At 42.6% G+C, this 24,409-nt stretch overlaps 1 pseudogene; it reads right to left on the bottom strand.

The window, feature by feature from the left end:
- Nucleotides 1–18,460: 18,460 nt before the first annotated feature.
- Nucleotides 18,461–19,094, bottom strand: LOC131751876 (large ribosomal subunit protein uL23-like; annotated as a pseudogene).
- Nucleotides 19,095–24,409: the final 5,315 nt, after the last annotated feature.

A 24,409-nucleotide genomic window follows, 5' to 3' on the forward strand; every position in this document is an offset into this window, starting at 1 on the left:
TTATAACTTTTTCAGACAAATCTTATATGAACCCTAATTTTTTTTAATGTTTAAATAATTTTTTTGTATACATTTAAAGTTAAAACTTATTTAGCATTCACTTCTTATAAAGTTAATCTATGAGGAAAAATTATTGTCTTGATGAATACCAAATTTGGAACAATAATATAGATATGACCATTGCAATCTTACATAAGCTCAGCGTTTAATTTACTTCTATACATTATTTTAGCTGCAAAGAGTAAACAAATATTTATTAGAAAACAAAACAAAAACAGCTTGCCTTATCACCTATTATTTAAACTGATCCAGAAGTTTGAAGAAAGGAGTACTAGAACATTTTAAAATTTCCAGATAATCATAATTAAGACTATTGAATTTCTTGTCCAGGATAAAAAGTCAGACATGAACTACCCAATACTTTTTATAAGCAGCAGAGCCAGGTGACAGGTTACGCATTCACTTGTGAAAGATCACTGAGGCCTGACAAGAGCAGGGACCAAATAGATGCTTCTGAGTCTGGGGTGACTGGACTGAGTGTTGCATTTGGGGGAACGTTGTTACAGGAACAGACATAAAAGGTCAGTGCAGACCCATAACCTTGCTAATCAGTGGTACATGACTGACTGGTCTATGGTGGTAGACTCAGATGGTGATGGGGGAAGGGTGCCTGTGACTGGAAAGGGCATAAGGGGATTCTCTGCAGTGCCGAACATTGTCTATATCTTGATATGGGTGGTGGTTGTATGGAGTATATATGTATGAAAATTCATGAGCTGTATACCTAAGAATTGTGCATTTGACTGTAGGTAAATTATACTTTAAAGTCCTATTGGCGAGCTTCCCTGGTGGCGCAGTGGTTGAGAGTCTGCCTGCCAATGCAGGGGACACGGGTTCGAGCCCTGGTCCGGGAGGATCCCACATGCCACGAAGCAACTAAGCCCGTGCGCCACAACTACTGAGCCTGTGCTCTAGAGCCTGTGAGCCACAACTACTGAAGCCCACGTGCCACAGCTACTGAAGCCCGCGTGCCTAGAGATCATGCTCCGCAACAAGAGAAGCCACCGCAACGAGAAGCCCGCGCACCGCAATGAAGAGTAGCCCCCACTCGCCGCAACTAGAGAAAGCCCGTGTGCAGCAACAAAGACCCAATGCAGACAAAAATAAAATTAAAAAAAAAAAGTCCTATTGGCTGAAAGAGAGAGGGAGAAGAGAGAGAAGCGGGGAGGGCCCAAGAAGCTCTATCCCAAGATTTGCTCATAAACTTGTCAGCAAAAGTTTATGTGCCACATATATGGAATCTAAAAAAATGGTACTGATAAACCTAGTGGCAGGGCAGGAATAAAGACACAGACATAGAGAATGGACTTGAGGACATGGGGGGAAGGGGAAGCTGGGACGACGTGAGAGAGTGGCATGGACATATATACACTACCAAATGTAAAATGGATGGCTAGTGGGAAGCAGCTGCATAGCACAGGGAGATCAGCTCGGTGCTTTGTGACCACCTAGAGGGGTGGGATAGGGAGGGTGGGAGGGAGACACAAGAGGGAGGAGATATGAGGATATGTGTATACATATAGCAGATTCACTTAGTTGTACAACAGAAACTAATACAACATTGTAAAGCAATTATACTCCAATAAAGATATTTTTAAAAAGTTTATGTGCCAGTGTTTTCCATTGTGTTATGATTTGATAGCTAACACAGCTGCATGTTTGTGTTTTTAATTATAGTTTTTGTGGTTTTTTTTTTTTTTTTTTTTTTTGTGGTACGCAGGCCTCTCACTGTTGTGGCCTCTCCCATTGCAGAGAACAGGCTCCGGACGCGCAGGCTCAGCGGCCATGGCTCATGGGCCCCGCTGCTCCGCGGCATGTGGGATCTTCCCAGACCGGGGCACGAACCTGTGTCCCCTGCATCGGCAGGCGGACTCTCAACCACTGCGCCACCAGGGAAGCCCTAATTATAGTTTTTGAAAATAGTTTTAAATGTATGTTAAAGATGAAATCCAGGTATATTTAAAATATAAAATTCAAATCAAATATAGCTAGAAGGTGAAATTCAAATCACTAGTGACCTCTCCATCATTCCCGACAATATGCAAAAACTCATGGAAGATTGAAGATGCTCTGGGTGACCAGAGATGACCAAATGGCTGGAGGTCAAGCCAGTGGAAAAGGTGAGCACAGCGTGCACAGCCTCTTGGAAAGCACACAGGCCTCTGCATGTACCACCTGGGTTCAAGTCCTAACTCTGCTGGTTACCTAAGGTCCTGCATCTAGTACCTTATCAAATACACAGCCGCAGTTTCCTCATCTGTAAGATGGGTGTAATGCCGTCTACCTCAGAGTTGTTGCGAGGTTAAGTGAGAATTTAACTAGTGTCCAGCACAGTTAGCTGGCCCCCAACAAATGTAAGTTCTCATCTCTTCTGCATCCCATAATACAGTAAAATATACTGGGTTTAGAGGGGTTCTGCCTACCTTGAGTAAGGCATGCCTTTGACTGTTTTCCCAGAGGCAAGAGGGACTTGCATCTCACCATACACAGCCAAACCTGGCACCTCCTTGCTGCCAGCAATACATCTGCAGGACTATACACAGGCCCTCGACAGAAACGTTCATCACAAGTAGAGGTGCTAGTCATACTACTTTAGAAAGAAAATGACCAGAATGTGAGTGAGCAGACTACCCATTCCAGGCCCTGGCTCCGCAGCCACAAGAGCAGAACAGAAATTTGTGAGAGGACAGGAGGAAGTTTCTTCTCTTTCGAGGGTTCTCCTTCCTTTTCTTTTCCTCAGCCAAGCTTGGGAAATGGGAGAAAACTAACAAAAGGCAAGAAGGCAGAAAGCGGGAATTCCCTGGTGGTCCAGTGGTTAGGACTTGGCACTTTCACTGCCAAGGGCCCGGGTTCAATTCCTGCTCGGGAAACTAAGATCCTGCAAGTTGCATGCCATGGCCAAAAAAAAAAAGAAGGCAGAAAGCCTCTCTTATCCTTTGATCATGAGAGTGAAAACATGTTTCATGTTTCTCATAGCACATTAAATGCCAGGTTCAAGATGTCCTATTGGGGAGGTGGTGTCCATACCGGAGATGGGTGTGGCCATGACACCAGTGTGTTAGCCTCAGCATTCTTGGCTTGCATGGACTCCTACTATTTTATCTATCGGAAACATTTCCTTGTAAGGACGAACGCTTAGTTTGGTCTCAGGACCAGGTGTTCCCCTTCAGATCATTGCCTGAAAGAAATGGTTTTAAGCTACAAAGAAAACAAGTTAGGTCTGTCTCAATTATTCTACGTGAATCTTCAGGTTCCAGTAAACCTGCTTCTCAGATGTACCGGATTTTCATCTTCCAGTTTCAGAGGTCTGAGCCAATTATGCCCTGGAAACAGATCTCAGTTTCGAAGCACTCCTCTCTGCCTAGTTTTCAGGGCATGAAGAGCTACATCCTGCTTTGGTAAACTCTGTCCTGGTAGGAGTTCAAGACCAAGAGTAGTTAAAGCTGGAGCCCAGAGGCTTGTAAGAGATTTACCAACTTGCCCCGAGAGAGGTCGCTTCTCAATCTTTAGCCCTTTTTATTTATTTTTAAAATCATTTTATAAATTTATTTATTTATTTTTGTGTGTGTTGGGTTTTCATTTCTGTGTGTGGGCTTTCTCTAGTTGCGGCGAGCGAGGGCTTCTTTTCGTTGCCATGCGCGGGCTTCTCATTGCGGTGGCTTCTCTTGTGCGTGGGCTTTAGTAGTAGTTGTGGTTCGCAGGCTCTAGAGCGCAGGCTCAGTAGTTGTGGCACACGGCCTTAGTTGTTCCTTGGCATGTGGGATCTTCCCGGACCAGGGCTTGAACCCATGTCCCCTGCATTGGCAGGTGGATTCTTAACCACTGTGCCACCAGGGAAGTCCCTTTAGCCCTTTTTATAAGTAAGGCTTCATGCCCTCCCTCTGCTGGAGACTTCAGACCCCAAAAGGTATTTGCCTTTCCAGAGGCCTCTTCTTTCAGGTCAGCCGCAGGCTAACCTAACCTTGTGCAGTTCTGACCGGCTCTGTTAACCTTTTATTTCACTCTCACAGACCTGGTGAATGCCTTTGTGAACTGGCCTTGAACAAGTTTTACCGACTCCACAGTCTGGATTTTCTCTGCCAGTACTCTGTTTGCTTGTTAATGTTGCAAGAATTGGACCCAACAGCCTCCATACCCCACGACTCAGCCTCGCTCTAATGAGCTGTGTGTTGCAAGGCCTTCCTGGGGCAGCGCCGCCCCCTCTAACGTCAGCCAGGTGCTGCCTAGGCCACCAGAGCCCTGCCTGAGCCGGGACGTGAGTCAGAAACACTCCCCACAGGCAGGCAGAGGCAAAGGGAAGGTGAATTCTGGTGTGTCCCGCTCCCCAACACTGCAGCCACTCTTGGCCTTTCCCCGGCACAGCCTGGGAGGCACCAATTAAGGGTTAGGAAGAACTTCCGTAGTGAGATCCATTTTGATCCATTCTTTTCTCAGAGTCAGAGATAGCAGAGTGGCTATCTCTGACTCTGAGAAAAGGCAGTGGTGATATCCACCTAGGGGTTGTGTGAAGAAGCCTGTCTTATTTTCAGCTAATTGGTCTTAGATTTGTGGGTCATCTATTTCCTGGAAAAAAAAAATCTGACTGTTAAGCTTTTGGGGGAAAACCAGAGGAAATCATAGAATTAGCTATTTAGAGATTCTCAGAATCTCTGGGCAAAAAAAAAAAAAAAAAAGGAAATGACAGAGAAAAAGAAATCACTGGGCTCTAGAGCTGTGGCAGAAGGCCAAACACTGGATAATGGCCACAGAAGAGATATTAATGAATTACGTTTAAACATATGCTTCTCTTTGGAAAGGAATTGCTTAGGGAAAGCTTATGCCTTAATTCCTGCTACTGCTAAATTGGAAAACCTTAACTGATTTTACCTTAAATTCTTTTATCCTTTAACTCTTTTACCAGATTTTAAAAATTCAAGCCTCCGTGCAAAAATGCAAACACATTTCTATCTCTAGATGGGCTGTAACAAAAGTAGGAGACTTAAACAATTGTCAGTTTTATGAAAAGAGATGAAATCTGACCACAGTTCACACATTTCCCAGTGATTTTCTGTTTGCTGCATCTTATCTATGAATCATCTGACACAAAACAGCTGTAAGGCCTCTCTCTGCTATAAGGACATGATGGTATAAGTTCCATGCTCTACCAGGAACTGCACCCCAGTTTGTGGTCTAGTTGTTGACAAAATTGACATAACACGAGTTCCAGCCCACTAAGTCTACCCCACAGGGTGGCTACTCCTCCCCTCCTGCAGTCCCTGGAATGGCCATACTTTGGACTGGCTCCCGCCCCAGGAGGAAACACAGGCCTCTTGGCTGCTAGTGCCAGAGTGTTGCCTGGTTCCTGACCACACCCATAGATTTGTTTGCTTTCTTTCATTTTGCGGAGGATCGTTTTATTTTAATTTATTTTTAAAATTTCATTGAAGTATAGTGTTGATTTACAATGCTGTGTTAATTTCTGCTGTACAGCAGAGTGACTCAGTTATACATATATATATTCTTTTTCATATTCTTTTCCATTATGGTTTATCACAGTATATGGAATCTAGTTCCCTGTGCTATACAGTAGGACCTTGTTGTTTATCCATCTTATATATAACAGTTTGCATCTGCTAATCCCAGACTCCCAATCCTTCCCTTCCCCTCCCCCACCCCTTGGCAACCACAAGTCTGTTCTCTGTGTCTGTGAGTCTGTTTCTGTTTTATAGATATGTTTATTTGTATTGTATTTTAGATTCCACATATACGTGATATCATATGGTATTTGTCTTTCTCTGTCTAACTTACATCGCTTAGTATGATAATCTCTAGGTCCATCCATGTTGCTGCAAATGGCATTATTTCACTCTTTTTAATGGCTGAGTAATATTCCACTGTATATATATATATATATATCACATCTTCTTTATCCATTCATCTGTCCGTGGATATTTAGTTTGTTGTCATGTCTTGTCTATTGTAAATAGTGCTGCTTTGAACACAGTGGCACATGCATCTTTTCAAATTATATTTTGTCTGGCTATATGCCCAGGAGTGGGATTGCTGGATCATATGGCAACTCTATTTTTTAGTTTTTTGAGGAACCTCCATACTGTTCTCCATAGTGGCTGCACCATTTTACATTCCCACCAACAGTGTAAGAAGGTTCCCTTTCCTCTACACCCTCTCCAACATTGATTATTTGTAGACTTTTTAATGATGGCCAGTTTGACCCATGTGAGGTAGACACTACCTCATTGTAGTTTTGATTTGCATTCTCTAATAATTAGCAATGATGAGCATCTTTTCATGTGCCTATTGGCCATCTGTATGTTTTCTTTGGAGAAATGTCTATCTAGGTCTTCTGCTCATTCTTGATTGCGTTTTTGTTTTGTTTTGTTTTGCTTTGTTATGTTATTGAATTTATGAGCTGTTTGTGTATTTTGGAAATTAGGCCCTTATTGGTCGCATCGTTTGCAAATATTTTCTCCCATTCCATAGGTTGTCTTTTCATTTTGTTTATGGTTTCCTTTGCTGTGTAAAAGCTTATAAGCTTAAAGAGGTCCCATTTGTTTATTTTTTGCTTTTATTTCTATTGCCTTGGGAGACTGACCTAAGAAAACATTGGTATGATTTATGTCAGAGAATGTTTTGCCTATGTTCTCTTCTACGTGTTTTATGGTGTCTTGTCTTATATTTAAGTCGTTAAGCCACTTTGAACTTATTTTTGTGTATGCTGTGAGTGTGTGTTCTAACTTCATTGATTTACATGCGGCTGTCCAAGTTTCCCAGCACCACTTGCTAAAGAGGAATTTTTGTTTTGATACAATTTCAATTTTACAGAAAAATTACAACAGTACAAGGAACTCTTACAATCTTTGATCCATTTATTTGCTTTCTTGCCTTGTCTGCACTCAGGCACACAGTCTCTCTCTGTCTCTCCTCCCACCCCTTCCTTCCCTCCCTCCCTTTTAAAAGTGAGTTGGAGATGTGGTGCCCCTTTACTGCTAAATACTGCAGCGTGCATTTTCCAGGAAGACATTCTCTTACCACAGTTCAGTTAACACAATCAGGGAATTAAGCATTAATCCAATACTACTATCTATTTCATCAACTGTTCCCAAAATGTCCTTACTTTTTTTTTCTTTCTCTCCAAGTCCAGGACCAAATCCAAGATCACGCACATTTAGTTGTCAGATCTATTTATTTTCCTTTATTCTGGAACATTCCTTCAGCTTTTCTTTATGTTTCTTGACCCTAACATTTTAAACGAGTACAGGCCAGTTATTTTGTAGAATGTCTTTCAATGTGAGTTTGTTTCATGTTTCCACGATTAGATTCAGATTATGCATTTTTGGCAGGAATATCACAAAATTGTTGGTGTGTCCTTCTCCAAGCATCCCAATCCGAGGCACATGGTATTGGATATTGTTTTATACCAATATAGTGTTGTTAGGTTTGATGACTTGATTAAGTGCTTTCTGCCTTAATAATAACTGTGAAGTTATTACTTTTTCCTTTGTAGTCAATAAGTAATTGGGGGGCATACTTTGCAACTCTGTAATTGTCCTTTTTTTTTTCTTTGAGACTCATTCTTTTTTCTTTTTGGCTGTGTTGGGTCTTCGTTGCTGTGCACGGGCTTTCTCTAGTTGCAGCGAGCGGGGGCTACTCTTCGTTGCGGTGCATGGGCTTTCTCTAGTTGCAGCGAGCGGGGGCTACTCTTCGTTGCGGTGCATGGGCTTCTCATTGAGGTGGCTTCTCTTGTTGCAGAGTATGGGCTCTAGGCACGTGGGCTTCAGTAGTTGTGGCTCGCGGGCTCTAGAGCACAGGCTCAGTAGTTGTGGCACATGGTCTTAGTTGCTCCATGGCATGTGGGATCTTCCCAAACCAGGGATTGAACCTGTGTTCATTGACAGGCGGATTCTTAACCACTGCGCCACGAGGGAAGTCCAGTAATTATCCAATTTTCCGTCAGACTTTTCCCTATCAGTTTTCTACCTCTGTTATTTTGGTGTTCTACTGTAGTGAAGAGGTTACCCTTTACCTCCATTTATTTATTTGTTCATGTATTTATTAATATCAATATGGATTCTTATTTTATTTAGTGGGGCATAATCCATTACAAATATTATTTATTTTGATGCGAGATTGTCCCAGATTGGGCCAGTGGGAGCCCCATCAAGCTAGCTTCTGAGTCCTTTCAACATGATTCTTTGAGTATTTCTTTACTTTTTGGCTCAACAAGATGTTCCAGGCTCATCCTGTACTTTTCCTGCTCCCAACCCTGGAATAAGCCATTTCTCAAGGATCCCTGTTTCCTTCAGTGGGGAATGGTATTTAGAAACCAAGGTCTGGGGGTTAAATATGCTCATTCCTACTGTGTCATTGCTTCTAGTCCCTTTTAGCAGACAGAATTAGATTATATTACCTATATAAACACACAGAAATAGATTATTTTCTATCTATAAATAGATTATTTCTAATAATGTATTAGAAATATATTGGAGACATATAGAGAGATATATTAGTCATATATAGTTATATGGATAACTCCAATTCCAATGCAAAAAACACCTTTTCTGTATCTGTAATATCTCTCCCCAACAATTGGAAATCAGACTCCCACTTACCTCATGCCCAAGAATATACAGATTGTAGTTTCCGAATTGCTAATTCCTAGCACTACTAAAAGTAAACCTAACCAGGCTTCGATTTGTTTACTGTTTTTTTAGGTAAAATTTACATACATTGAAATGCCAAATCCTAAGTATACAGTGCAACTGCTTTTGACAAATAGCTGTACCCACATAACCCACACTTCTTTCAAGATATGGGACATTCATCTCTGTATCTTCTCAGAAAGTCCCATCGTGTTTCTTCCCAATCAGTCCTCCCCACCACCCGAGGCAACCACTGTTCCAGTATTTCGCTTAGTCTGAAGACATCAATTAGCTGCCCTGGTTTTGAACCCCCATCTTCATCTTGTGCTCTACTCTGGGCTCTCCCGCTCCAAGGCTCATGCCACCTCAGTGCCTGGACTTAGATTTTGTTGTGCTGCTCTTCCTTGGCAATCCCAGATTTGCTTTCCAGCTCCTCTTCCAGTCTTTTGCAATCTCTGGTGCCAATGAGTCTGCTCCTCCTACAGGCTAGATGCTGATTCGGTTCCTTCACTAGTCTACACTCCTCATTCCTACTGGACTTACGACACAGCTCCAAAGAATATCTGGCCTGGAATGTGCTTCCAGAATAACACAATTTACTAATGATAGTTTCAGTAAAAGGCACAGCACCTCAACACTTGGTAATGTCTCCCTGTCTGGTCCTGCTTGATGGCTAGATTCTGAGCCACACCTATTTCTCCGTTCTTAAATCTTGCTTCCTTACTCCAGTTGGGTGACAGTCACAGTTCTCCCTTCCCAGTGACAGCTGGAGCCTTGTGAGCATGACTGTGATAGACAGACACCATGTATCTTGTGCGTGTTTAGTCAATGTGAAACCACTCAGCCCACCACCAAGACATGGCAAGTGGCCAGAGTTGGCAGCACAGGCAGAGAAAGTGGGTGGACCCCATGCACCCTGTAAATGCTTAATGAATAACTCCCTTTAAGTAGCACTCAGCCTAGCCAGAGCTATAGGGTGGGTGTAGGGTAGAAACTAAGGTGAGGCCTCAGAACCAGAAAGTCACACCCGTGTTAATATTTAGAAAAGAGTGGGGTTATAATAGCTTATTTTCCAGGCTCCCTAATGAAAAGACTTAGTGTGATTTAATCATGAGGGTTTCTGAAAAGGCTATTTGACATGAAGGCACTTAGCTCCACTCTTCATGTTGGCCCTTGATTATCTTAGGAGTTTAATAAGCAGTTGCTTGTTTTGTCTCTTGTGTGCTTGGATTTCCCAAAGGAAGCTTAGAAGCTCCTTGAGGGAGGTAACAGTGTTGTTTTCCTCCTGTCTCAGCACTAGCTCCCTGTCCAGTGACAAGACATGTTCAGTAGATACTTCTGAATTAAATGGAGTCTTCTGGGACTTCCCTGGTGGCGCAGTTATTAAGAATCCACCTGCCATGGCAGGGGACACGGGTTCGAGCCCTGCTCCAGAAAGATCCCACACACCGCGGAGCAACTAAGCCTGTGAGTCACGACTACTGAAGCCCGGGCGCCTAGAGCCCGTGCTCTGCAACAAGAGAAGCCAGCACAATGAGAAGCCCGCACATTGCAACGAAGAGTAGGCCCCCGGGCTTCCCTGGTGGCGCAGTGGTTGAGAGTTCGCCTGCCGATGCAGGGGACATGGGTTCGTGCCCCGGTCCGGGAAGATCCCACATGCCGCGGAGCGGCTGGGCCCGTGAGCCATGGCCGCTGAGCCTGCGCGTCCGGAGCCTGTGCTCCGCAACGGGAGAGGCCACAACAGTGAGAGGCCCGCGTACCGCAAAAAAAAAAAAAAAAAAAAAAAAAAAGAGTAGCCCCCGCTTGCCACAACTAGAGAAGCCTGCACACAGCAGCAACGAAGACCAAATGCAGCCAAAAATAAAAATAAATAATTAATTAATAAATAAAATCAATGGCGTCCTCTTAGTCACTTTAATGAGGGCTTCTTTGCACTGTATCCCAGCTCCCAGTGCAGTACCAAGCCCGGAGTAGGCATTCATATTGGATGAGTAAATCATGAGCTAATTCCATTAAATTGTTGCTGAATCAAAGTGTCTTTCCCTTTAGGAGTTCGCATTTTCAAAGAGGACAGCTATGAAGGGGCAATTCTTAATAACCCAAGTGGAATTAACCTCATAGTGGAATTACAGGCAACAGGGAGCCTGGATGCCATAAAGGGGTCATTATATTCTGCTGATGGTTCCCTTTTGCTGTCTACCTTTCCTGAGTTTTCTCTCTCCTATTCCATTTTCATTTGTTTCCTTTGGCCCAACAGCAAATTTGCTGTCACAGCTTCTTCTAAAAAGCCCTGTAGAAACCAGAATCTCCTAGTGGCAAATCTTCTAAAGCTTTCTGCTTTTATCCCTGCTAGCAAGACTGTGGAGGTTGACACCAGCAGGCAGGCAGCCAGGGGCTCTGTAGGGCTGCATCCCCTCCTTGACAGACGACATACATTACGGGATTTGGTTCCAACTCTTTAGCTCAGGTGCCTAGCTGTGGAGGATCTGCCTCTGCCATGCCTCTCACCCCGTTCTGACCTCATGCATCTTACTGAGATTATCTGAACTATCTACTTCCTAATGAGTCTGCCTGCCCACTGGTTGTGATAAAGTGTAAAGCTATTTGGCCCTAATCTCAAATTTATGATTAGCCTCCTCCTGGAGGGGGCCACCACCCAACCCACTAGTCATTATATTCGGGGACAAAGCCAGGGAAACATAGGCCATTCAGTACCCCATGTAGAACTCCAGTTGAGCTGGACTGGGCCACAACTGAAGTGGGCAGTCTCACTTTGATCTAAAGCCAATGGTTCTCTGTCACCCTTGGCTTCAATCAGAGTCATCTGGGGAAACTTAAAAAAATCTGATGTCCAGGCCCCACTTCCTGAGCTTCTGATTTAATTAGACTGGGATGAGGCCTGAACATGTTTATTCTTTCTTATGAAATGAGCTTTTATATAAGTACAAAAGTACTTTTGTATATAAAAAAAAAAGCTACAAGGCCATCACTAGTACGTTTGAACTTATTATTACAAATTTTCTTTATAATTTTTATTTTTGTGCAAAGTTCCATGGAGCACACATATATTTTTTTTTAAAAAAACCATAATCCAATGTATTTATTTATTTGGCTGTGTCGGGCACGTGGGATCTTCGTTGTGGCATGAGAGATCTTTCATTTCAGCGCACAAGCTTCTCTCTAGTTATGGCATGCGGGTTTTCTCTTCTCTAGTTGTGGCACGCAGGTTCCAGAGCGCGCGGGCTCTGTAGTTTGCAGCACATGGGTTCTAGTTGAGGCATGCAAGCTCAGTAGTTGTGGCGCACGCGCTTAGTTACCCTGCGGCGTGTGGGATCTTAGTTCCCCAACCAGGGATTGAACCCGTGTCCCCTGCGTTGGAAGGCAAATTCTTTACCACTGGACCACCAGGGAAGTCCCGAGCACACATATTTAACCAGTCCCCTGCTGTTTGTTGAACATTTAGTTTGTTTCCAGTTTTTAGCTATTATAAAAGGAAACATAATGAGAGCAATCCTCACATAAGTTTTCCTTTTTGAGGCATTATGTATTTCATTAGGAGAAATTTCCAGAAGTTTTATTACTGGATAAAATAGTATGCAAATATTTTATTTATTTATTTCTTGGCTGCACTGGGTCTTTGTTGCTGTGCATGGGCTTTCTCTAGTTGCAGGGAGCAGGGACTACTCTTTCTCACTGCGGTGGCTTCTCTTGTTGTGGAGCACGGGCTCTAGGTGCACAGGCTTCAGGAGTTGTGGCACGCAAGTTCAGTAGTTGCAACCTGAAGGCTCTATGGCACACAGGCTTCAGTAGTTGTGGAGCACGGGCTTAGTTGCTCCGCGGCATGTGGGATCTTCCTGGACCAGGGCTCGAACCCGTGTCCCCTGCATTGGCAGGTGGATTCTTTTTTTTTTTTTATTTTTTTATTTTTTTATTTTTTTGTGGTATGCGGGCCTCTCACTGTTGTGGCCTCTCCCGTTGCGGAGCACAGGCTCCGGACGCGCAGGCCTAGCGGCCATGGCTCACGGGCTTAGTTGCTCCGCGGTATGTGGGATCTTCCCGGACCAGGGCACGAACCCGTGTCTCCTGCATCGGCAGGCGGATTCTCAACCACTGCGCCACCAGGGAAGCCCGACAGGTGGATTCTTAATCACTGCACTACCAGGGAAGTCCTCCAAAATATTTTAGACTCTTTTGATATTGTCCAGTTGCTTTTCGAAAGGCTTTTAACCAATTTACACTCATTCCAGAATGGGTGAAAATTTCCATTTTACCCAGCATCGGTCATTTGCTAACATACCAAAGCATTTATTCTATATTTCAATGTGCATGTCTATAATTGAGGCTTACATTTTTAAAAAACCTCCCCAAGAGAACAACAGTAGGCTTGAGTAAAGGTTGGCCAAGTGCTGGGGGCCCTTTTCCTCAGCCCCTGGAGATCTTGTCCAGTGGTGGCAAAGGCCCAGGAAAAGAACCCCAAGGAAATGTGCACCAAGGAGAAAAGGAGGTTTCCTCTGAAGGCTTCAGGCCAAATGGGCCCCAGCCATCCTCCCTGGGCCTTTCTAGGGAGGGGCTCTTCTCCTCCAGCTGCCTTGGGTTGGAAGTGACCCAAAGAGAACCAAGAGCACATGATACCAAAGAGGGAAAACAGGAGAAAAAAAATCTGTTATGCATAATCAGGAGCTTGGAGCCTCTCCCCAGATTCTGGGTGAATCTACTTCCCAGCCCTTGGTCCTGCCTCACAGAAGCCTCTGGCTGTGCTGACCACCCCCATCAGATGTGCCTCCTCCATACCCCATTCCCATAGCCTTGGTTGTTTAGATTGCTTTTTAAATTACTAAAGAGCTACTGGTACAGCATAAACAAATAATATAGAAACAAAAAATGGCAAATTTGGAAAGATTCCCCCTCACCTTCTACCTCCATTCCCTTCCCCAGAGGTCACCTGATAAGAGTGTATCCTTCAAGATCATTTAACAGTGCTAGCATGTGTGAGATTGTGTGTGTATGCATACAGGATTTTTAAAATATATAAATGGAACCATGCCATATGTAGTTACCGCCAACTTGCCTTTATCATTTAACTTTAAAGTGTAGACCACTTTCTGTGTTAGTTAGTAGAGAGCTGCCTGATTCTTTTTCGTGGCTGCATGATCACCCATTGTATATAATGATATCATATAATGTAGCACATTTGGTTGTTGGGTGCTTCACTTGCTTCTCATTTTTCTCTTTGACGACAGCGCTGCAGTGAACTCATTTGTGTGTGTGTTGTGCCATCTACCTGACTTTGAGCGTTGCCACTGCCAGAAAACTCCTGGCATTGGGCTTCAACTATGCATACCCTAGGGTGTCTCCGCTACGTCCAGTACTCATTTAGGCTTTGGAGAAGCACGACAAGGCTCAGCCCTGACCTCTGCTCTCGTCCTATTTTTCTGCTGTTGTGGTCGAGTATACCTTATGGCCCAGCTTCCAGAGTTCTGACAACACCACCACATCACACAAAAGTGCAAAAGGTATGGCTAGTGTCCCTCTGACCGTTGGGAGGGGAAAAAAGAAGGCCAGCTTTGCCAAGTGCAGTCCGGTTGGAGAAAGTCTGAAAGTGGCTGCCTATCAAGGTGGTTTTCAAGATCCTCCTTGTATCCTCCTCACATAGGAGATACAAGGAGCTGAAGTGGTGTTAGAAGCTCTCCAAAGCAGTAGAGGGACCCAGGGAGTATGGGGTGTGTGTGTGTGTGTGTGTGTGTGTGTGTGTGTGTGTGTGTGTAGCCCTAGACTAAATGTTCTTGGCCCATGGATGGAGACAGCCAGTCCTTGATCTAACATGTTGTTGTGCTTTTGTCCTTTAAGAGTTTCAAGCCCCCTGGTCCTGTAAGAAATAATAAGGGCTAATGAGAAGCAGGCTGTACTCTGGGAAACAGGAAATCTGGTTCCATTTATGACTTCATCAGGCCCTACCATGGAATTTTGAACAGCTTCAGTTTGCTGCCCTGTGCTTTGGGTCTCTTGTCTAGAGGTGCCATCTGCATCTTTAGGATGCTGGGGTTAGAGTTCTTGTTCTTCCTGCAAGATAGTGCTAGTGTCATTGGCTGTTAAAAATGGGACAAGCAGGGGAGCTTTGCCATTGGGAGGAGATGTTTGCTGTGTTTGGCTTCTCCTGCTTGCATGTTTCCTTCTTTTTTACTTTCTGGACACACAGAATGAACATATGTTTGTAGTAGTGGAGGCAGGGGCTGAACTTCCTACGTGGCAGCCTCCTGAAATGTATTCTTGCACGCACAAGTGCAAAGGCAGATGTTGACCTGCTCCCTCAACCCTTTGGGAACTCTCTGGGGAATGGTGGTGTGGTCACTGTCAGAGCAGAGCAACAAACAAGTCTGCTTTAATCAGGGATAAGCTACATTTGAGCAGTACTAAAGTTGCTCATGGAAAAGTAATTTATTTAGACAAATCAGGATTTTAAAGCTTTTTACTGAAGTGTAACTTACATGCAGAAAAGTGCATGAATTATAAACATACAGCTTAGTGAATTTGTGCAAAGTGAACACACCTATGTCACCCATGTAACTCCTTCCTAGGTCAAGGAGTAGAACATTATTGGCACCCCAGGAGAACCCTGTATCCCACCCTCCCATTTACTAGTCTTTTGAGGTATAACCACTAACCTTTCAACACTTTATATTAATTTTGCCTGTTTTGAACTTTATAGATAGTTGTGAAATTTATTCACATTTTGCATAGATTCTGTTCATTATTCTCATTACCACATGGAATTCATGATAAAAATATACCACAGTCAACTTATCCATTCTATGTTGGTGGGATTTGGGGTTGGTTTTCATTTGGGGCTATTGCACATTATGTTGCTATGAACAGTTTTGCACATACCTTTTGGTGCCTGTGGGCACGCGCTTCTGCTGTATACATTCCTACAGGTGGAATTGCTGAGTCACAGGGTTTGCATACCTTCAGGTTTTAACAGACCTTGGAAACAGCAGTGGTGTGAGTTAGGAATGCAGTGGGTTTTTTAAAAAATTTATTTATTTATTTTTGGCTGCGTTGGGTCTTTGTTGCTGCCTGTGGGCTTTTTCTAGTTGTGGCGAGCGGGGATTACTCTTTGCTGTGGTGCGCGGGCTTCTCATTGCGGTGGCTTCTCTTGTTGCGGAGCAGGGGCTGTAGGTGTGCGGGCTTCAGTAGTTGTGTCTCGAGGGCTCTAGAGCACAGGCTCAGTAGTTGTGGCGCACAGGCTTAGTTGCTCCACGGCATGTGGGATCTTCCCAGACCAGGGGTCGAACCTGTGTCCCCTGCATTGGCAGGCGGATTCTTAACCACTGCGCCACCAGGGAAGCCCAGGAATGTAGTATTGATAGGGGACAGAGCACAGGGCTAAGATCAGGCCCCAGACCTCTGGTCACCTCCCAGGCTTGGATTACAGGGGAGCCAGAGTAAACCACTCACCCTCTGTGTTTCCTCAACTGTAAACTGGAAATAATCAGTACCTGCTCTATTTCTTGCTGTGGGTGGGAAAGCCCTCTGCAAAGTCTCAAGCTGCATGAATGGAAGCTGTCATTAACATGGAAGCAGAGGAGGGAGCCTTTTAATTATTAATGAGAACTAAAGAACAACTATACTGATGTGAATTTCCATTTCCAATGAAGAATCCAGAGATTAAATAAACTGCTCTGCTAGACAGAGTGGTATTGCCAGAGGGGCCTGTAATATTATTCTCTCAAACCCAGACACATAGAGTAACCTCCCAAGCCTGTCCTCCTCTGTATGTTACCAGAAGATTCCTCACCTGCCTGGAGCCCCAGGGGTCCTCCCAGTTTTTCCTCTCAGTCCCCAAATGCCCAACTTCTTTGTTTTCTCTGCATCACCCTGAGTTGTCCTGATCTGGAAAAACTGTTTGGTTTGGCTCTGCCCAGCTGGACCAGTTATAAGGTACCGGGAAAGCCAAACAAAGGACACGAGCATTCCACACCCTCTTGCATTATTGAGTGTCAGGTTTGAATAATGTCAGGGAGGTGCTTTGGTCTCACAGTGAAGCTAAAAGTTCACAGCCATTTATTCTCCCAAAGGTTGTACTATGCTAATTCACGGGCTGTAAAAATTAATAATTAAGTGAAACTCGTGTCAAAACCTCTTCCATCCTATTGTTTCCCAAGCAGATAGTCACACAAGTAGATGGCAGTGCCCTCTTCTGGCCAAGGCCACATTTGCATGGCTGTGGCTAAGGCGGGCTTGTGACACGGGGCTGGTTTGTTCATTTAGGAGCAGGTTCATCTTGGAGTTAGTCTTGGGTAAATCACATTTGGGGATCCACCCTTCCTTTCCTCTTCAAAAACGAAAGATCACAACTATGATGGTTAGTTTTATGTGTGGTTAACATTTAAATCAGTTCTTTTTTTACTCTCCGAATGTGGCTGGGCCTTATCCTTAAGAGCAAAAAACTGAGATTTCCCAAATAATTTCTCCTTCAAGGCTGCAACATAGGAACTCTGTGTTTCCAGCCTGCAGATTTTGAATTCAATACTACAACATCAACTCTTCCCTGAATTTCCAGGCTGCCAGCCTTGTCAGCCCTCACAATCGTGTGAGCCAATTTCTTAAGATAAAACTCTGTGTGTGTGTGTGTGTGTGTGTGTACAGTTGACGCTTCAACAATGTGCAGTTTAATCCAGTATATAGTCAGCCCTCGTATCCACAGTTCCTCCACATCCATGGATTCAACCAACCACAGACCGTTTAGTACTGTAGTATTTACTATTGAAAAATATCAGGTAAAAGTGGACCCATGCAGTTCAAACCTGCATTGTTCAAGAGTTTCAACTGTATGTATGTGTGTGTGTATATTATATATTATATATATATGTGTGTGTTTGTGTGTGTGTGTGTGTATATATATATATATCTCCTATTGGTTCTGTTTCCATGGAGAACCCTGACTAATGCAAAACCTAGTCCAAATTCCATTTTATATCAGTGACATCTCATTTGAATATATTGAATGTAAAGAGACATGAAGTATATAGCAGGTGACTTTCTGAGTTCAGGTTTAAGTTCCAGTCCCACTTCACGTACTAGCTTCATGAGCTTGCTACTCCATTATATTTAGCCTTGGTTTCTTCATTTGTATAAAGGAGAAAATAGTAATATTTACTGAATAGGCTATTATGAAGATTAAATAAGGCAAAACATGTGTGTAGAATAGTATCTGGCTCAGAGTAAGTACTCAGTAAATGTTAGTTATTATTAAGATTATTGAGGGGAGTTGTCAAAGAAAGGGATTTATAGAGTGAGGGGTACATGGCAGGGGAGCTAGTCTTGCTCACCTCCCCCACTTGTCTCCCCAAACTCTCATGTACAGGCAGTCTCTGCTTTTCACTACCTGTTCCTGGGGTATATTATAAAGCAATTTCTTATAGAGTGTCCTGTTTCTTCCCATCAGAACCCAATCAAGCTTAAAAGTTGGATTCCAATTTAATGGACTAAGCCATTATTATGTCACAAAAGCAAAGTACAATAAATCTTGGTAATTATTTAAAACAGCAAAATTATTCTTTTATGTTTTAATATGGGGCTTCCATAAAATTTAATCTTCACGCCAGAATATAACTTATCATCAATTAGCAGTTTTGTTTGCCTTCTGACAATTTAGAAGGACTTTCGCACGATGATTTTAGTAGGTCAAAACCTGTTTGTTTGTTTTTTTTTTTTTTAATCGGGAAAACTATGGTATTTAGAATTAGCCAGCTGGCCTCAGTTTAGATGATCCCAATTTTGTTGGCAATATCGAAAGCATTGTAGTCAGGACCCAGTTAAACATATGCCTTCTTCTCTCTCTTAGGCTTGATCAGGGTATTGACCTTGGCCATGTCAATGTCATAGAGCTCCTTCACAGCCCGTTTAATCTGGTGCTTGTTGGCCTTGACATCCACAGTGAACACCAGTGTGTTGTTATCTTCTATTTTCTTCCTGGCTGACTCAAGGGGGAACTTGACGATGGCATAATGGTCAAGCTTGTTTCTCCTAGGGGCACCCTTCTGAGGATATTTGGGCTGCCTCCTGAGCCTCAGTGTTTTGGGCCATCGGAAGCTGGGTGACATCCGGATCTTTTCTCTCGCTGCGGAGCACAGGCTCCGGATGCGCAGGCTCAGCGGCCATGGCTCACGGGCCCAGCTGCTCCGCGGCACGTGGGATTTTCCCGAACCGGGGCACGAACACGCGTCCCCTACATCGGCAGGCGGACTCTCAACCACCGCGCCACCAGGGAAGCCCCGGATCTTTTTTTTTGTGGCCGTGGATGCCTTTCAACACTGCTTTCTTGGCCTTCAAAGCTTTTGCTCTGGCTTCAGCTTTGGGAGGGACTGGGGCTTCCTTCTTCGCCTTACGTGCCATCTTCGTGCAGTCCAAACCTGTTTTTAAAGTTAGCCAGATGGTTATATCTAGGTGGAGGGATTTGGGTTTTAAATATATCTATATACATAGATATTTTAAAATATATACATAAATATATACACAGATTATATTTGTGTTTCCTTCAGTGATTCATCAGAAGGACCCACGAGACCCAATTGCAGGTTATATACTCACTGAGGTTTATGATAACAAAGGTGCAAGAGCCAAAGCAGCAGGAGAAAGACATGCATTAACGGTGTCCAGAGAGGTTCAAAACAGGCTTCCAATGTCCTTCCTTCTCTGAGGTCACACAGGAGTACTCTTTCTCTCACTGTTGACTATGAACACGTGTGAAATGTCTTTGCCCACAGAAGCTGTTTGAGTCCCTAAAGCTTTTACGGGGAGCTGGTCACATAGGTATTATCCTGTTATGCAACCAACCATGACAACCGAAACTCAGGACCTTAATAATGAAACCAGGTGCAGATCGTAGATTTTGATGTTTGTGCAAAGCAACCTGACAAGCAGGTATGATACAGTCCATTGCTCCAGGTGTGTATAACAAACCCATCAATCACTAACAAAAAGAACACTCTAAGCCCACATTCGGAGCAGTTGGCTAAGGGTTAATCATGGGTCCTTGAAGACAGGTAGGGAGTAGGCAACCAGACCTGCTGTGTTAACTCTTTCCTCACAGTCTGAATTTTCTTAAATGTCTATAATTCACCTCTGTTACTTTGGTAATCAGAAAAGTGACTAATAATAAAAAGGCATCTGAAGTTAATGATTTTCCTTTTTAGTCATTTAATGATGCTGCTTTGTAATCGCAGTACAGCAGAGCTGCTGAGAGAAGTCAAGTCACCTTACTAGACACTTCATGGATGGCCATCAGAGCCTTCACACTCTTTGGGAAAACCATAATAACAGGCTGGGACAAAACATGTGAGACCTAGAAGGAACCACAGCAACACCTAGTTCAATTTTCCCATCTTAGAGATGAGGAAGTAGGAATACTAAGCAGTGAAAGGACTCATCCAAAGTTCTAAATCTTAAGTCTTTCAATTAAAAACCTCTCTTGGTGGGGGGGGGGATGGTGGTATGAATTGGGAGATTGGGATTGACACATATACACTATTGATACTATGTATAAAATAGACGACTAATGAGAACATACTGTGTATAGCACAGGGAACTCTACTTAATGCACTGTGGTGAACTAAATGGGAAGTAAAAATTAATAAAAAACAAACAAAACAGAAAAACAAAAAAAACACACCTCTCTTGGTACTCCTGAAATGGGATAAGGCAATGTCTGTTCAGTTGCTTCCGTCTTTTTTTTTTTTCTGACTGTCTTTAGCTTGGGCAGAGACTGGAGGAGCCCTGCCTGTTGGGACTGCCTGCACCAAGTGTGCATGGTCCAATCTCCTTTGGTCTACATAGAGGCTTCCCATCTTTTACCAGCCCCTTTCTTCTCCAGTGGCCCTACAGAAGCACCAGGACTCTGTATCTAGAGCCTTACCCATGCAGTGCCAATGGTCTGGTTTGGAACCTTGCAAGAGATTAGTTTCAGCTTTACTAAAATTTCTCTTTCTTTCCCCTTCAGTTATTCTCTTGTAGTTGGGGAGGGGTGGTGTCTCTCTCTCCCCTGGAGTTCAAATTCCTTGAAGGCCTTCTGGAATCATGTTATCAAGTGGTTATGATTGTGGGTAGTGAAGTCAAATGGTCCAGGGTTCACATACTGGCTTAACATCTCACTGGCTTGTGTAATCTGAGTGAACTACTTAATGGAAACAATAGTACCTCCCTCATAAAGTTACCGGGAATGAAAGGAAGTAGTAACTCTTAACTAGCATAGTGTTTGGCATTTAAAAATGTTCAATAAATATTGGCTATTGGGCTTCCCTGGTGGCGCAGTGGTTGAGAGTCCGCCTGCCGATGCAGGGGACACGGGTTCGTGCCCCGGTCCGGGAAGATCCCACATGCCGCGGAGCGGCTGGGCCCGTGAGCCATGGCCGCTGAGCCTGCGCGTCCGGAGCCTGTGCTCCGCAACGGGAGAGGCCCGCATACCACACACACACACACACACACACACACACACACACACACACACACAATTGGCTATTATTTTTTAAGTAAGTACTCCATTTATTTTGGAAAACTATATTCTCTGATCTTTTTACTCCTTTTTTTTTTGGCTTTGCCAAGAGGCATGTGGGACCTTAGTTCCCCCACCAGGGATCGAGCCCGTGCCACCTGCAGTGGTAACTCGGAGTCCTAACCAGAGGACCACTAGGGAATTCCCTAAGCAGTTTTATTGAAGTAATTGAGATGTAATATACAGTGTACATGTTTAAAGCATATAACGTCATAAGTTTTAACATATACACATCTGTGAAACCATAATCAAGTTAATGAACATATCCATAACCCCCCAAAGTTTCCTTATATCCTTTTTTAATCCATTTACTTGTCCTCAGGCAACCACTGTCTACTTTCTGTCTCTACAGATTAGCTTGCATTTGCTAGAATTGTATATAAATGGAATCATATAGTATGCACTATTTTTTTGGCTTCTTTCACTCAGCATTATTTTGAAATTCATCTATATTGTTGAGTGTATCTATCAGTTGCTTAGTAATTTTCCACTGTTGAGTATATCAAATGCTAAGTAGATATACCCCAATTTGTTTAACCATTCACCTACTGATGGATATTTGGGTTGTTTCGGTTTTGAAATATTAGAAATAAAACTTCTATGAATATTTGTGTACAAGTCTTTATATAGGCACAAACTCATGTTTCTCCTGGGAGTAGAATGGCTGGGTCATAAGGTAGGTAAATGTTAAATTTTTTCAGAAACTGCCAAATTATTTTCCAAGTGGTCGTACCATTTTCCATTCCCTTAGTAGCATATGAGAGTTCCAGCTGCTCCACATTGTTGACAATAGTTGGTATGATCAGTCTTTTTAATTTTGGATATTCTAATAGGTATGTAGTAGTACCTCTTTATGATTTTAATTTCCCTAATGACTAATGATGTTGAGCATTTTAAAATGTGCTTTTTTTGCCATCCATATATATATATTTTTTTTTTTTTTTTTTTTTTTGCGGTATGCGGGCCTCTCACTGTTGTGGCCTCTCCCGTTGCGGAGCACAGGCTCTGGACGCGCAGGCCTAGCGGCCATGGCTCACGGGCTTAGTTGCTCCGCGGCATGTGGGATCTTCCCGGACCGGGGCACGAACCTGTGTCTCCTGCATCAGCAGGCAGATTCTCAACCACTGCGCCACCAGGGAAGCCCCATATATATTTTTGATGAATTATCTGTTCAAATCGTTTGCCCAATATTGATGGGGTTTTGTTTTCTTATTTTTGAGTTTTGAGACTTTAAAAATATACTCTGTATATAAATCCTTTATGTGACTTACAAATATTTTCTTGAAGTCTGTAACTTGTCTTATTATTCTCCTAGCAGTCTTTCAAAGAACAGAAATTCTTAATTGTAAAGAAATACAATTTATCAATTTTTTCTTTTATGGATAATGCCTTTGGTATATGATCCAAGGTCACAAAGATTTCTCCTATGTTCTTCTCTAGAAGTTTTAAGTTTTACATTTAGGTCTATAAATGTTAGGTTAATTTTTGTGTATGGTGTGAGATATGAATCAAAGTAGTTTTTTTTCCCCCTTGGATAGGCAATATTTCAGCACTTGTTAAAACAATCCTTTCTCTACTAAATCACTTTTACATGTTTGTTGAAAAATCAATTTACCTTATATGTGTAGGTCTGTTTCCACACTCCATTTTTCCCCCAGTGATCTGTCTTCATGCCAATACTATACTGTCTTGATTACTGTGTCTTTTCCAAAGTTGTTTAGCTATTAGATCTTTTTCATTTTCAAATAAAATTTAGAATTAGCTTGTCAAGTTTTATAAAAACCTGCTGGGGTTTTGATTAGAATAGCATTGAATCTATATGTAAACTCAGGGAGAATTGACATCTTAACAATACTAAGTATTCTGGTCCACAAATATAGAGTAGCTCTTTATTTATTGAGGTCTCCTTTAATTTCTCTCAGCTATATTTTGTAGTTTTCAGTGTACAGGACATGCACTTCTGTCAGTTTTATTGTTCTGCATTTGACATTTTTGGTACTAGGGTAAATGGTACGATTTTTAATTTCAGTTTTCAGTTGTTTGCTAATATATTGATATCCAGTTGATTTTTATATATTGAACTTATATCAAGGAGCCATGCTAAACTCACTTATTATTTTTATAAGCTGTTTTTGTAGACTCCATAGGATTTTCTGCATCGACAATCATGTCCTCTATGAATAGTTTTACTACTTTCTTTTCAATTTGATTGTCTTTTATTTCTTTTCCTTGCCTTATTATACTGGCTTGAACCAGTACAATATTAAATAGAAGTGATGAAAGCAGACATCCTTCCCTTGTTCCTAATTTTAGAGGGAAAGCATTCAGTCTCTTACCATTTAGTATGAAGTTAGCTGTAGATGCCCTGTATCAGGTTGAAGAAGTTCCTTTCTATTCTTAGTTTGCTAAGAGGTTTTTTTTCTTTTAATCAAGAATTGATGTTAGATTTTGCCAAGTGTTTTTCTGTGTCTACTGATACAATTATGATTATTTTTCCTTTTTAGTCTTTAATATGGTGAATTACATAGATTGATTTAATAATAGCTTTACTAAGACATAATTCATAGAGCATAAAGCTTACCCTTTTAGAGGGTACAATTCTGTGGATTTTACTGTATTTATAGAGCTGTGCACCCGTTATTGCAATCAAAATGCCATAACATTTTCTTTACCCCAAAGAGAAACTTTGTACCTATTAGGAGTCATTCCCTACTTTCCCCCCTCTCCCCAGGCCCTGGCAACCACCAATCTACTTCTACGGATTTGCTAATTCTGAACATTTCATATGAATGGAATCATACTCAGTGTGGTCCTTTGTGACTGGCTTCTTTGACTTAGCATGTTTTCAAGGTTTATCTATGTTATAGCATATATCAGTATTTCATTCCTTTTTATGGCTGAATAATATTCAGTATGGTATGGATATACGACATTTTGTTCATCTATTTATCAGCTGATGAACATTTGGGTTCTTTCTACGTTTTGGCTATTATGAATAATGTTGCTATGAACATTTGTGTACAGTTGTTTGTGTAGACATATGTTTTCCTTTTTCTTGAGTATATAACTAGGAGTGGAATTACTGGGTCATATGGTAAATCTGGGTTTAACCTCTGAAGAAATTGCCAGGCTGCTTTCCAAGTGGCTGTACAGTTATGGG

The sequence above is a fragment of the Kogia breviceps genome, chromosome 3 (genome assembly GCF_026419965.1).
Source record: "Kogia breviceps isolate mKogBre1 chromosome 3, mKogBre1 haplotype 1, whole genome shotgun sequence".
Classification (NCBI taxonomy): Eukaryota; Metazoa; Chordata; class Mammalia; order Artiodactyla; family Physeteridae; genus Kogia; species Kogia breviceps.